General features: G+C 41.8%; 1 protein-coding gene and 1 pseudogene across 1 annotated transcript in view; one reads left to right on the top strand and one right to left on the bottom strand.

The window, feature by feature from the left end:
• Positions 1-15,252, top strand: part of LOC111965006 (DNA-directed RNA polymerase III subunit RPC7-like) — a 737,315-nt gene that overhangs the window by 41,473 nt on the left and 680,590 nt on the right. The gene's annotated exons all lie outside the window — the stretch shown is intronic.
• Positions 7,013-15,252, bottom strand: part of LOC111965026 (atrial natriuretic peptide receptor 1-like) — a 76,939-nt pseudogene continuing 68,699 nt past the window's right edge.

Below are 15,252 nucleotides of genomic sequence, written 5' to 3'. Positions count from 1 at the left end.
AAATCCACCCCCAATTAATTTCCCCATAGCATTAGAGATCCTACCTCAAGTACAGTGAAAGGTTAGACTATTAAATTCACGTTGTTTCAGCAGCCCACATTAAATGTTTGTGTTATTAACCACACACAATCTTTCAAGTTGATTCACCAGGTTATGTTTTCTTACAGTGGTTTTAATGGATGGAGGAAACGTTGACAATGGCACGTGCGCACATGCACACACACGCACTTAGATTATTTATTCGATTATTTGTCGTGGTTGTTTTTGTAAAAAAATAAAAATAAATAACACCCCAAAAAATTACTCTATTTATATTACTTATTTGGAGGGATCTGGATAATCTTGCACCTTCATACCTGAAACAAACCATATGACAGCAAAGCTGCGAGCTACTAGGAATGGACGCTCCCAAAGACTATTATTACGCACCTCTATTATGATGCATCGTTCCAGAATATTTGGAAAAGCACCAACACAGAATATGAATATGGAATAAACATAGCCACGGATCAAACCTAAAATAACTGTTTTATCAACAAACTTCCATTGAAAGTCATTTTTTAAATAAAATCTTCTACATATGAATGCCTGAAATGGAAACTGTGAGTATTATTATTATTTGTACTCTTTACAATAAACAAGTTTAAGCTACTTTTATGCAAAAAAAAATGTCAAAGTGGACTGGTTTTGCCTGTTAAAGCCATTCTAAAAAAGTGCTTTAAAATGTTTAGTACTGGTCAAAGTTCACCCTTCCAAATCAAAATATTCATGTATTTAGTGTAAATTCAACTTGTTTGTAAACTCAGAATATTCTCTCTCTCCAATTTACAGATATCCATAGCATACAAGTCAGGGAAACCCAGGCTCCAAAGTGACAGAGGCCTAAAGGTCAAGTCTCTGGTGTCCATGGGTAACAGCGAAGCAACACCTCCATCTTTTGGCTCAAAGGGCAAAGCTGATCACAGGGCTACTGCTGACCCGTACCACCTCCCAAAGCCCCAAAAGGCTAAAGTCCTATATGAGTCCATCCTGCTTGTTGACCTCATCAACCCCAATGAAATCAAGATGATCCTGAGGACAATTGGCTTCCCCCTGACAGAGAAGCAGCTGAACAACATAAAAAAGAAAGAAATTAAAAGATTGGACGATATCAAAAAGAAAGAAATTAAAAGAAAGGAGCTGGAAAAGAAATGGAGCCAGCTGCAGAGGCCTAAATGGATCCTCAAGCTCATCAAGCTGCGACAGGGGACAAAACCCGTCCATGGCAGCAGCGGACTGAAGACAACAGCCAGCCAGAGTGAAGGGGGCTCTGCCCGTACATCAGATAAGGCRRCWAGCAACAAGGGGCAAAAGAGAACAGCCAGCCAGATGAAAGGAGAAAGCAGCTGTACCCTAGAGGCATCTAGAAGGGGACAGAAGAGAGCAGCCAGCCAGATGGAACAAGTAGAACTCAACTCATCCAAACGCTTCTTCAATATACCTCCCAGCCAGAAGAAGTTGAGAGTCATTGATATTTACTCATATGTATTTGCACCCAGCCACATTGCCGATCACACATATGCACGCAAGAATAGTTCTTAACTTAAAGATTGCAACAATATAAAGTTGGTTAAAAAAAAGTCACATAACAGTCATCAGTCAGTGTGTTTAGAATCACTATTCTTAGCAACAACAGCCAGAGAGAGCTGCCCAATGGACATGTAATGTAGTAATGTAACCACCCTAGAGCTGTACTGCTGATAAAATCTTCAACGCTTGACTTGACTAAAAGCTTAAAAATATATATATATATAATTTCTTAATGCTATATACATGAGAACTTGCTGCCATATATTTAAATTTCTACTACTATATATTAGGAGAAAAAAGTATTTCTCCCCAGCCACTAAATACTGCAGCTAGTCTCACTAGAGTCTCTAGACAGATGGGTTGCCTCCCACAATCTTACAATGTTCCAGCACAGTGCTGGTGCCCTAGCTACGTCTGGGATTTCCGAGACTACAAAATAGATATAACCTAGTTAAGTTGTTTTTGTGCTCTATAAACCATTAATCAACACGATTAATGGTTGAACGTTTTTGGTAATCTTTTAGCTAGTGGAGGCTCATCAGAGGAGGAAGGGGAAGACCGTCCTCCTGAGTGAATTTCATACAAATTTAAATTGTAAAACATTTAAAAAGTTATCCTTTTTAGATAAGACTATACTAAATATAATCACGTCACCAAATAACTGATTAAAACATACTATTTTGTAAAAAAGGTCTACAGTAGCCTCAACAGCACTCTGAGGGTAGCACCATAGTGTAGCTGGAGGACAGCCAGCTTCCGTCCTCCTTGACTTCAATACAAAACCTATGAGGCTCATGGTTCTCACCCTGTTCCATAGACTTACACAGTAATTATGACAACTTCCGGAGGACGTCCTCCAGCCTATCAGAGCTCTTGCAGCATGAACTGACATGTTGTCCACCCAATCAAAGGATCAGAGAATTAATCTAGTACTGAAAGCATAAACTAAAGCTAGCTAGCACTGCAGTGTATAAAATGTGGTGAGTAGTTGACTCAAAGACAGAGAAAGACTATAGTTGAACAGTTAAATTAATTTCTTCCAAAGTGAAGGAGAAGCAAGAGAGAAATAGAGTAATTTTTTTCTCCCCCTTTCAGTTTTACTGACTTAGCTAGCAAATGCAGCAAGCTAGTTTAGCCTACGGAAACACCCTGCTCTAACAGAGGGATGCTATGTTAACTAGCTGGCTATGACTTTCCAACACAACACTGGAACTCTTCCAAGTCAAGGTAAGCTTTTGGCATTACAAGTTTATTGCCACCAGGGCCTACTGGTGTAACTGCTTACTGACTGTACACTAATGTTACTGCATGATTGTAGCGGGTTTACTATTAGCTATGCTGACTATTCAGCTGATGTGTTGTGCGTTGAAGTCCACAAGTGAAGGGAAGAGAAGGAATACAACATGGCTGTTATGAGAGTGAACTGTGTTTACACGTGATCAGGGGTGTATTCATTCCGCCGATTCTGTTGAAAAACGTTTAAGCGGAAGCAAACGAAACAAAACAGGGATAAACATAAACATTGTTTGCAGCTGTTGGACTAATGATTACACCCTATATCAGGCAAGAGTGTGCAAGGCGGTATTGAATGTCACTGTCTGTTACCTCAAATTTGTCTCTCGACCTGTGTGCACCTACGTTGTAAACTTCATTCATAAGCTAGGTTGTAACAACCTCATGATGGGTATAGTGAAAATTTGAGTATCATATAGTAGCCTAAACCTATCGCTCTTACATTGAACTGGGTGAATGTAATATGAATGAGAGTCATCCAATATGTTGTAATAGAAATAAGGCCATGCTCATGAAAAAAAAAATCCTCCTCCCTCATCTTAAACGACACTGACCGCCACTGCTTTTAGCACTTGTAAAATAATGGTTTATGACAGTGTCATTGATGATTTGAATGCACAGAGGTGCTTATAAAGTTAACTTCAGCATGGCAAGGGCATCTGTTAGCCAACCCCGTGGGAGGAGTTCAGTTCAGATGTTGACTGAAAAAGACACCGCTTGTTGACGTCAATAAGTAAGTGATAGTATCTGAGAACCAATGAGGCATGTGATATACCTGTAATTTAAATATATGGCCACAGCTTTATCTGTCACTTCAGAAGCATATCTCCGAGAAATTGGACACTCCTTCATTCCATATCTAGTCTGCAGTCGAATATGGTCCTAAAGTCTTACACTAAATCAACAGCAAAATATTAGCAAATGTAAAACAATAAGCTACAGCAGGCCAACAGTGAGGTCTACTGGCTTCGTTAACGCCGTCTAGATGTGCGTAAAAGTGGATGTGCGTAAAAGTAATCGGATCCCATTCCGAAAAATCGAAAATGTCAACGCAACTGCAACCGACCTAGACGGCTGCAAAGACAAAAACATATATATTTTAAGGACATGTGATGACACCTGACCGCATCCCAGTTTACCATTCCACCCCCGGGACAGGCGCGCCACGCACGATGTCTGCAAACTCCAAGGGACCGGGAAGGATGCTCGCTGGTCCACGGACGTCGCTATACAATTCCACTGTTGCCGCGCTCACATCTGTCTTCTGTCGAGCACTGAATCACGACGGTCCTCTCCCGGAGCATCAATACATGGCAAGAGAAGATTTGGTGGATCCAACGACACGGGCGGCAATGTCTCTTCCGCATTTACCCAAAATCACAACACCATATGGCTTCCTCACCCTGCGTCCGAAGGTGGGAGTCATTAATTTTTGAAGATGACTTTACACAGTCTTGCATGATCAACGATGATCAACGGGACACAACGGGCCGGCACACCCTCGTCGACTAAAGATCAGACGCCCTCTGTCAGATTTTTAAACGATCCCTGGCTCTAGGAGGATAGCGCACTCCTTTTCGTACAACGCGGCGTCAACTCACAGTTGCGCCTCACGTCAGTCAGAAAACTATCGACATTCTGAGCATCTCTGTCTGGACAATGATCATCCCGGACCTCTGCCACTGTGTTCCCCGGGGAATGGACAAATAAAGCGACTATTCGAGAAGCGTCTGGCTTCAGTTCGGGCAATGTACCGGTCGGCGAAAAGAGACGCTCCATTTGTGCAGAGCGACAACATTTTGGGAACAGGGATCCAGGCATCAGACTCTTGATGTGCCACTTGGCGAAATTGGCACGGAGGATGCCCCCAATATTCAGTACAGGTCGATTCGTCTTCGTGGCAAAATGTGAAGAATTGCACGAGATTAGCTATCGTTTTCTCTGCTCCGTGGAAAAATGTATAGAATAGTTGAACATTTGCTTTAAAACTGCAACATTTTCTCTCAGACACATGACAAAACATATAGAGTAGCATGATAAAACTGCACATTTTTCTCTCTGCCCCATGGCAAAATGTGTTGAAATCCAGGTGAAAAAGTAGTTTTCCCCAACAATTATTTTTTGGGGGGGGCTTCCACTTATACTGTGTTTTCAAAATACACCCATATATCCCTCAAAATACCTCTCAAGAGAGGCGTAATAATTAGTCAAACTTTGTAGAATTGCAGGAAATTAGTTTTAAAAAGTCTCCCTTGATGTGCCACATGAGATATTACGGTCAAATTAAATAACATTGCTGATCTTTCAATCCACAACATTGTCTAGGTTTCCCATATAAATTTCACAAACATTTGAACACAATGTTCAGTATACTGTCCTACTATATGGTCTATTTTCCTTCTGTGCTAACTTATCCATGTCCTTGACATGAAGAAATTAATGCATTAAAAATAAAAATGTACCTTGTCTATTTCAGTTTTTACCACAATAAATATGACAGTTGAAATGAATCAACCAACAAGCAAGATAAAGGAAATAGAGTAAAATAAATTTTAGTACCACATTTCAAAGCAAAATAGAAACAGTTATATATATATTGTCTACTTCACTCAAGCACTTGATGTTACAGAGATCAAACACATACTTCACAGGCTTCAAGACACATTAGATAATGACTACATTACCTTATGATGGATGACAGGTTATAGTTTAAGGCTTATTCTAATACCCACCTTTGGGCTCTGATCTAAGGGAAAGGGTTACATTTGATCCTTGGGGAGAGAGAGAGATTAGTCAGAGATGATTGACTGAGAAAGAGAAAAGAGGGACAGGTACAGGGAGAAAGAACCCTAAACTACAGTATTGCTAATTTTGTCTAGGCTGCCCTGGATTAGAGGAGGGTTTAATGAAGTAATCTAAAGATATTTGATAATAGTGAACGTGGGGATCAGATATAGTTTAAATGAGATTCGATAAGTGATGAAAGGGTTTGGTGGAGAAAACGTACCTGTAAAAGACTTGTAAAGGTGTCTGCTTTTTTTTACCCTCCTCTCACACACATGCTCTGAATAGTGAATACACTTACTTACACCCCACCACTGATAGGGACACATAGAACTAAAACAGCCACTAATACACTTATACCATATTTACTGATTCAAACAGAAAAAACGAGATGAAAATACATGTCGACAGGCTGATTTATGAGGTCTTACAGACAATATTGATCTGTTCAACACTTCTCAACAGATGATGAACACTGTTGTCTTGAGACGCAAAAAACAATACCATTCTCCATGACTCTGAAACGCAAAGGTTACTGTGAACACCAAACCAAAATATGGAACTTTATACGCATCTACCTCAGAATTAATTTAGTCCTTTATACACATCAACCCCAGAATTAATTTAGTCCTTTATACACATCTACCCCAGAATTAATTGTCCTTTATACACATCTACGCCAGAATTAATTTAGTCCTTTATACACATCACGCCCAGATATTTCATTTAGTCCTTTATACCCATCTACCCAGAATTTAATTTGTCCTTTATAACACATCTCACCCAGAATTAATTTAGTCCTTTATATCACATCTACCCAGAAATTAATTTAGTCCTTTATACACATCTACCCCAGAATTAATTAGTCCTTTATCACCATCTACCCAGAATTAATTTAGTCTTTATACACATCTACCCCGAATTAATTTAGTCCTTTATACACATCTACCCCAGAATTAATTTAGTCCTTTATACACATCTACCCAGAATTAATTTGTTCTTTTACACATTACCCAGAATTCATTAAGTCCTTTATACACATCTACCCCAGAATTATTAAGTCCTTTATACACATCTACCCCAGAATTAATTTAGTCTTTATACCACATCTACCCCAGAATTAATTTCGTTCTTTATACAATCACCCCCAGAATTCATTAAGTCCTTTATACACATCTACCCAGAATTCATAAGTCCTTTATACACATCTACCCAGATTAATTTAGTTCTCTTTATACACATCTACCCCAGAATTAATTTCGTTCTTTATACACATCTACCCCAGAATTCATTAAGTCCTTTTATACACATCTACCCCAGAATTAATTAGTCCTTTATACACATCTACCCAGAATTAATTTAGTCCTTTATACACATCTACCCCAGAATTAATTTAGTCCTTTATACACATCTACCCCAGAATTAATTTAGTCCTTTATACACATCTACCCAGAATTAATTTAGTCCTTTATCCACTTACCCCAGAATTAATTTAGTCCTTTATACATATCTACCCCAGAATTCATTAAGTCCTTTCGACGCGGTTAGTTATTGCAAAGTTACAGAGGTTCTCAGTGCGAACCCTTTCTAAAAGTTCCCTGGTGACCTCTTCATTTTTATTCCAGGGTGTTTTCAGAGTAGCAGTTCAGACAAATCCATTCAGAAATCAGGAGCCAGTGTGTGTCCAGCTGTACAGCCACAATTGTCATAAAACTATCCTCTGTCAAGAGCCTGTCTTTCCAGCAGAAAACGGTTACCTGTCTTCAATCACTGTTGAATACAGGTAACTGACAAAATAAAGGAAACACCAACATAAAGTTGCTTAATAGGGCGTTGAGCCAGAACAGCTTCAATTTACCTTAGCATAAATTCTACAAGTGCGACACCATTCTTCCACGAGAAATTGTATCACTTGGTATTTTGTTGATGGTGGTGGAAAACGCACCAGAATATCCCATAAGTATTAAATTGGGTTGAGATCTGGTGACTGAGACGGCCATGGCATATGTGTATGATGTGTATGATGTAAGCTCAGCTGTATGTTTTCACTAACAACAATAATACATTAAACTGAATCTTCATAAGACAGATTCATAGGCAATCGTACACTTCAGTGAAAATAATGAAACTGTATATGGTGCCGAAGAAGTGGAATGCTTGACTTTATCTTAAGTGCATTTCTGTGAATTGCCCTTTAGGCAGTAAAAAAGTAATCTATTGAGAAATAAACAACATCTGTATTATACAAAATAATAAGACCGATATGACTGTAAACATACAAATCATATACACTGATGAGACATTAGACACACGCACACCCACACACGCACACCCACATCAAACAAGTCATTTTAACTCCAGAGTAGGCTCAGTTATTGTGGTTGGGGTCTGGGGATACATAATCAAAGACTACAGTGGAAATTAATCAAATTATAAATCCCACTGGATAAAAGAAGTTTGAATGTAATTTCTGTCATTTCAACCCCGAAAATGTATGTGATGATGTTGAGTCAACATGGAAAACTGATTGGATTTGTAAAAAAGTCATCAACGTAAGGGCATTTCGTATTTTTTTCACCCAACTCTTAACCTAAATCCAATGACATAGTGATATTTGTTGTTTATTTCACGTTGAATTCACATTAGTTGACAACTCAACCAAATTTAAATCAAAACTAGATGTTGAACTGATGTCTGTGCCCAGTGGGATACTGTGTACTCATAAAATACATGAATTCAAAAAACAGTTACATAATGTGACCACCAGGTAGCAATATCCACAACCTCCTGTAAAGGTGTGTTTGTGAACCAATTTTTTTTTACCGATCTAAAATACCATCAGTGTTGCATCCAAAACCTCCAACATAGAAATAAAACTGGAAAAACGTAGACACAGAACATCACACACACACTCAGAGCATGTAGCTTTCTATATGTCCTTAGAATCTAGATGTTCAAGTGCAGGAGGGCTGAAGTGAAGAAAGTTCTCCACATCCTCCTTCCTTGTCCTCTTCCTCATCTACCTCCCCACCTCATTCATTCACCAGGCCTCTTCATTTGATTACTTGCTTCAGCACTTCAAATCAGTGGTTCCCATTATTTGCTCATGTTTGCCTCCACCACTTCTTCATTCATGACCTTCCTCCCTCCTTCCCTTGGCTCGTCCCCTTAGCTCGTTGACTCGTTGCTCTTGCTCTCTCCCAGTAGCCAGTAGGTTGTCATTTTCCCCTTCCCCTTCATCTCCACATCTCCTCTCAACTCCAGCTGGAAGCAGTTGAACTCCTGCAGGACGTCACGCGTGGCCGCAGACACATGGATCTTCAGCGCTGTGAGGGAGAAGGTGAGGAGAGCAATCCTTAATTAGTCAATTAACTACCACAGAGATATGAAAACCAGCAGATCTGTGGAACTGATTTAAAACCCACATGTTGTATGACTACTCTGTGGCTTACCTTCACCATTGGACTCCAGTCGTGAAGAGGTGTTGACTGTGTCTCCAAAAAACAGACAGTACCGTGGCATCTTCAGCCCACCACTCCTGCACACACAGGGCCTGAATATAAGAGTGGAGTGAATTGGTCAATCACACAACTGAAATTGGTATATCACCACTGAGTCTGCTAGTATGTGACCATTGCGTGCCGCTCACCGCTGTGGATGCCAATGCGTAGTTTGAGCTGCTGGTCAGGCCGGTGTTGGATTTTGAAGGTGCGTACGGCGTTGAGCAGAGCCAGGGCCATGCGGCGATCTCTCGGCCGTGTAGCTTCCCGTTCCTCCGGCAGGCCGGACACCACCATGTAGCATCGCCGATGGTCTCCACTGGGCGCCACAGAAACAGCAGGGGCAGGGAGGTCAGTGTGTCCTCATGGAGGATCTCAATAGAGGCTTCATCTCCTCTTTTCTTTCCTTCATCTGCACATGATGAGAAATATAATGTTACCTTGTAAACATCAAAGTTGTCAATGATGGCATCGAAACAGGTGTAGAGGTCATTGAGCAGGGTCACAAACCTAAAGACGCAAACATTTTTTAGAGCAGAATAGGAATTGTTTGGTTTGACTATGGCCTCCCTTGTAAAGTCTATCTTTGTAACTTGTCACACCTGTGGGAGTAGTGTCAATGTGATCGTGCTCTCTCACCTGCATAGGTGTGCTTCCAGCTGATATGGCTGTGAAGCCCACAATGTCACTGAAGTAGATGTGTGACTGAATCAAAGGCCTCAGCCTGTACTGTCTCCCCTCTCTTTAGCTGCTCTGCCACTGAACTGCAGGTACAGACAGTAACATTACGCACTGTGTGTGTGTGTGTGTGTATATCGCATTGACTCACTGTGTGTGTGTGTATTTGTTTGTGTGTGTGTGTGTGTGTGTGTGTGTGTGTTTGTGTTGTGTATAGCAGAGACTCACTGTGTGAGTATCTGGTAGAGCAGGGCCTCAGCTTGCGTTTCTCTTCGTGGTAGGCCTGGGTTCTCTCCTCCACCAGCTCCTTCAGGTTGTTAGCATACTGCTCCATACGGGACAGCAGGTTATCCAGGATGTTAGTGCTGCACTCCCTACACACACACGCACACGCACACACACACACATATATACAATACCAGTCAAAGGTTTGGACACACCTACTCATTCAAGGGTTTTTCTTTATTTTTTACTATTTTCTACATTGTAGAATAATAGTGAAGACATCAAAACTATGAAATAACACATATGGAATCATCTAGTAACCAAAAAGGTGTTAAACAAATCAAAATATATTTGATATTTGAGATTCTTCTAAGTAGCCACCCTTTTTTTCTCAATGACAGCTTTGCACACTCTTGGAATTCTCTTCAACCAGCTTCATGAGGTAGTCACCTGGAATGCATTCAAGTAACAGGTGTGCCTTGTTAAAAGTTTTGGAATTTGTGGAATTTCTTTCCTTCTTAATGCGTTTGAGCCAATCAGTTATATTGTGACGATGGTAGGGTGGTATACAGAAAATAGCCCTATTTGGTAAAAGACCAAGTGAATATTATGGCAAGAACAGCTCAAATAAGCAAAGAGAAACAACAGTCCATCATTACTTTAAGACATGAAGGTCAGTCAATCAGGAAAATTTCAAAAACTTTTAAAGTTTCTTGAAGTGCAGTAGCAAAAAACCATCAAGCGCTATTACTGAAAGGCTCTCATGAGGACCGCCACAGGAAAAGAAGACCAGAGTTACCTCTGCTGCAGAGGATAAGTTCATTAGAGTTACCAGCCTCATATATGATTTCCCAAATAAATGCTTCAGAGTTCAAGTAACAGACACATCTCAACATCAACTGTAAAGAGGAGACTGCGTGAATCAGGCCTTCATGGTCGAATTGCTGCAAAGAAACCACTACTAAAGGACACCAATAATAAGAAGAGACTTGCTTGGGCCAACAAACACGAGCAATGGACATTAGACCGGTGGAAATCTGTCCTCTGGTCTGATGAGTCCAAATATGAGATTTTTGGTTCCAACCGCCGTGTCTTTGTGAGACACAGAGTAGGTGAACAGATGATCTCCGCATGTGTGGTTCCCACCGTGAAGCATGGAGGAGGAGGTGTGATGGTGCTTTGCTGGTGACACTGTCAGTGATTTATTTAGAATTCAAGGCACACTTAACCAGCATGGTTACCACAGCATTCTGCAGCGATATGCCATCCCATCTGGTTTGCGCTTAGTGGGACTATAATTTTTTTTTCAACAGTACAATGACCCAACACCTCCAGGCTGTGTAAGGGCTATTTGACCAAGAAGGAGAGTGATGGAGTGCTGCATCAGATGACCTGACCTCCACAATCACCTGACCTCAACCCAATTGAGATGGTTTGGATGAGTTGGACCGCAGAGTGAAGAAAAAAGCAGCCAACAAGTGCTCAGCATATGTGGGAACTCCTTCAAGACTGTTGGAAAAGCATATTTCATGAAGCTGGTTGAGAGAATGCCAAAAGTGTGCAAAGCTGTCATCAAGGCAAAGGGTGGATACTTTGAAGAATATAAAATATATTTTGATTTGTTTAACACTTTTTTTGGTTACTACATGATTCCATATGTGTTATTTCATAGTTTTGATGTCTTCGCTATTCTTCTACAATGTACAAAATAGTAAAAAATAAAGAAAAACCCTTGAATGAGTAGGTGTGTCCAAACTTTTGACTGGTACTGTAGTCATACTCTTTTTTTGGAATGGAGACGCACAGACATTAATGGAATCATGGAACACACTCCCCACTTCCACCCCCCTACACCCACCTGTTCTGTTTGCGTAGCAGCAGTTTGATGTGGTTGAACTCGGGCCTCTCGGTGGGCTCCTCTGCCCAGCAACGCTGCATGAGTTGGCCCAGCTCCTGGCTGTGGATCTGAGGGTTGACAGCAGGCCGCAGGCACGGCCACTCACCCAGAGCCACCCGGTCCATGATTTCTAGAGGAAGGGGGAGTGTACAAAACATTACGCTCTTTCCATGACATAGACTGACCAGGTGAATCCCTTATTGATGTCACTAGTTGAATCCACTTCAATCAGTGTAGATGAAGAGGAGGAGACAGGTAAAAAAAATGATTTTTAAGACTTGAAACAATTGAGACATGGATTGTGTATGTGTGCTATTAAAAGGGGGAATGGGCAAGACAAAATATTTAAGTGCCTTTGAACGGGGTATGGTAGTAGTTGCCAGGAGCACCGGTTTGTGTCAAGAACTGCAACACTGCTGGGTTTTTCACGTTCAACAGTTTCCCATTTGTATCAAAAATGGTACACCACCCAAAAGACATCCAGCCAACTTGACACTAGAGGTCAACCGATTATGATTTTTCAACGCCGATACCGATACCGATTATTGGAGGACAAAAAAAAGCCGATATCGATTAATCGTACGATTTTTATATACTGTATATATTTGTAATAATGACAATTACAACAATACTGAATGAACACTTTTATTTTAACTTAATATAATACATAAATAAAAATAAATTTAGTCTCAAATAAATAATGAAACGTGTTCAATTTGATTTAAATAATGCAAAAACACAATGTTGGAGAAGAAAGTAAAAGTGCAATATGTGCCATGTAAAAAAGCTAACGTTTAAGTTCCTTGCTCAGACCATGAGAACATATGAATGCTGGTGGTTCCTTTTAACATGTCTTCAATATTCCCAGTTAAGAAGTTTTAGGTTGTAGTTATTATGGGAATTAGAGGACTATTTCTCTCTATACCATTTGTATTTCATATACCTTTGACTATTGGATGTTCTTATAGGCACTATAGTATTGCCAGTCTAATCTCGGGAGTTGATAGGCTTGAAGTCATAAACAGCGCTGTGCTTCAAGCATTGCGAAGAGCTGCTGGCAAACGCAGGAAAGTGCTGTTTGAATTAAGAGCCTGCTGCTGCCTACCACCGCTCAGTCAGACTGCTCTATCAAATATCAAATCATTGACTTAATTATAATATAATAAACACACAGAAATACGAGCCTTAGGTCATTAATATGGTCAAATCTGGAAACTATAATTTCGAAAACAAAACGTTTATTCTTTCAGTGAAATATGGAACCGTTCCGTATTTTATTGAACGGGTGGCAACCCTAAGTCTAAATATTGCTGTTACATTGCACAACCTTCAATGTTATGTCATAATTATGTACAATTCTGGCAAATTAATTACGGTCTTTGTTAGGAAGAAATGGTCTTCACACAGTTCACAACGAGCCAGGTGGCCCAAACTGCTGCATATACCCTGACTCACAGAACGCAAGAGAAGTGACACAATTTCCCTAGTTAATATTGCCTGCTAGCATGAATTTCTTTTAACTAAATATGCAGGTTTAAAAATATATAGATGTGTATTGATTTTAAGAAAGGCATTGATGTTTATGGTTAGGTACATTGGTGCAACGACAGTGATTTTTTTGCGAATGCGCTTGTTAAATCATCACCTGTTTGGCGAAGTAGTCTGTGATTCGATGATACATTTACAGGCACCGCATTGATTATTTGCAACGCAGGACAAGTTAAACTAGTAATATCATCAACCATGTGTAGTTAACTCGTGATTATGTTAAGATTGATTGTTTTTATAAGATAAGTTTAATGCTAGCTAGCAACTTACCTTGGCTCCTTGCTGCACTCGCGTAGCAGGTGGTCAGCCTGCCACGCAGTCTCCTCGTGGAGTGCAATGTCATCGGCCATCATCGGCATCCAAAAATGCTGATTACCGATTGTTATGAAAACTTGAAATCGGCCCTAATTAATCGGCCATCGGTCGACCTCTACTTGACACAACTGTGGGAAGCATTGGAGTCATCATGGGCCAGCATCCCAGTGGAATGCTTTCGACACCTTTTAGAGTCCATGCCCCGACAAATTGAGGCTGTTCTGAGGGAGAAAGTGTGTGGGGGGGCAACTCAATATTAGTAAGGTATTCTTAATGTTTTCTACACTCAGTGTATGTAACGGCAGCCGTCCTCCTCCTCGTCTGAAGAGGAGGTGTAGCAGGGATCGGACCAAGACGCAGCGTAGTTCGTGCTCAACATGATTTAATGACAGACGATAAACGTGAACACTTACACAATACAATGCCGTCTGCCAGCGCCATCTGAGCTGCCTGCCTGCCCAGCGCCATCTGAGCTGCCTGCCTGCCCAGCGCCATCTAAGCTGCCTGCCTGCCCAGCGCCATCTGAGCTGCCTGCCTGCCCAGCGCCGTCTGAGCTGCCTGCCTGCCCAGCGCCGTCTGAGCTGCTGCCTGCCCAGCGCCGTCTGAGCTGCCCGTCAGTCAGGAGCCGCTAGAGCCGTCCGTCAGTCAGGGCCGCCAGAGCCCGCCCGCCAGTCAGGAGCCGCCAGAGCCGCCGCCAGTCAGGAGCTGATAGAGCGCCCGCCAGTCAGGAGCTGCCAGAGCCGCCAGCCAGTCAGGAGCTGCTAGAGCCGCCCGCCAGTCAGGAGCTGATAGAGCGCCCGCCAGTCAGGAGCTGCCAGACCTGCCCTCCAGTCATGAGCTGCCCTCCAGTCATGAGCTGCCCTCCAGTCATGATGCCCTCAGTCATGAGCTGCCATTCAGTCCGGAGCTGCCATTCAGTCCGGAGCTGCCATTCAGTCCGGAGCTGCCATTCAGTCCGGAGCTGCCCTCTGTCCTGAGCTGTCCCTCTGTCTGAGCTGTCCTCTGTCATGAGCTGTCCCTCAGTCCGGAGGAGTTTCCTCAATCTAGTGGGGACCGTTGTGAAGGTTCCTAGGCCAAGGTCGGCGGCGAGGGTCGCCACTCAAAGGACGCTAAGGAGGGGGACTAAGACAATGGTGGAGTGGGATCCTCGTCCAGCGCCGGAGCCGCCACCGAGGACAGATGCCCACCCAGACCCTCCCTAGAGTTTTAGGTGGTGCGTTCGGAGTCCACACCTCAGGAGGGGGGTTCTGTCACGTTCTGACCATAGTTCTTGTATGTTTACTTGTTTTAGTGTTTGGTCAGGACGTGAGCTGGGTGGGAATTCTATGTTGTGTCTAGTTTGTCTGTTTCTATGTTTGGCCTAATATGGTTCTCAATCAGAGGCAGGTGTTTTGTGTTGTCTCTGATTGGGAATCATATTTAGGTTGCTTGTTTTGTGTTGGG

Source organism: Salvelinus sp. IW2-2015, linkage group LG6.1 (assembly GCF_002910315.2).
Source record: "Salvelinus sp. IW2-2015 linkage group LG6.1, ASM291031v2, whole genome shotgun sequence".
NCBI classification, from domain to species: domain Eukaryota; kingdom Metazoa; phylum Chordata; class Actinopteri; order Salmoniformes; family Salmonidae; genus Salvelinus; species Salvelinus sp. IW2-2015.
This window is presented reverse-complemented; position numbering and strand designations above follow the sequence as displayed.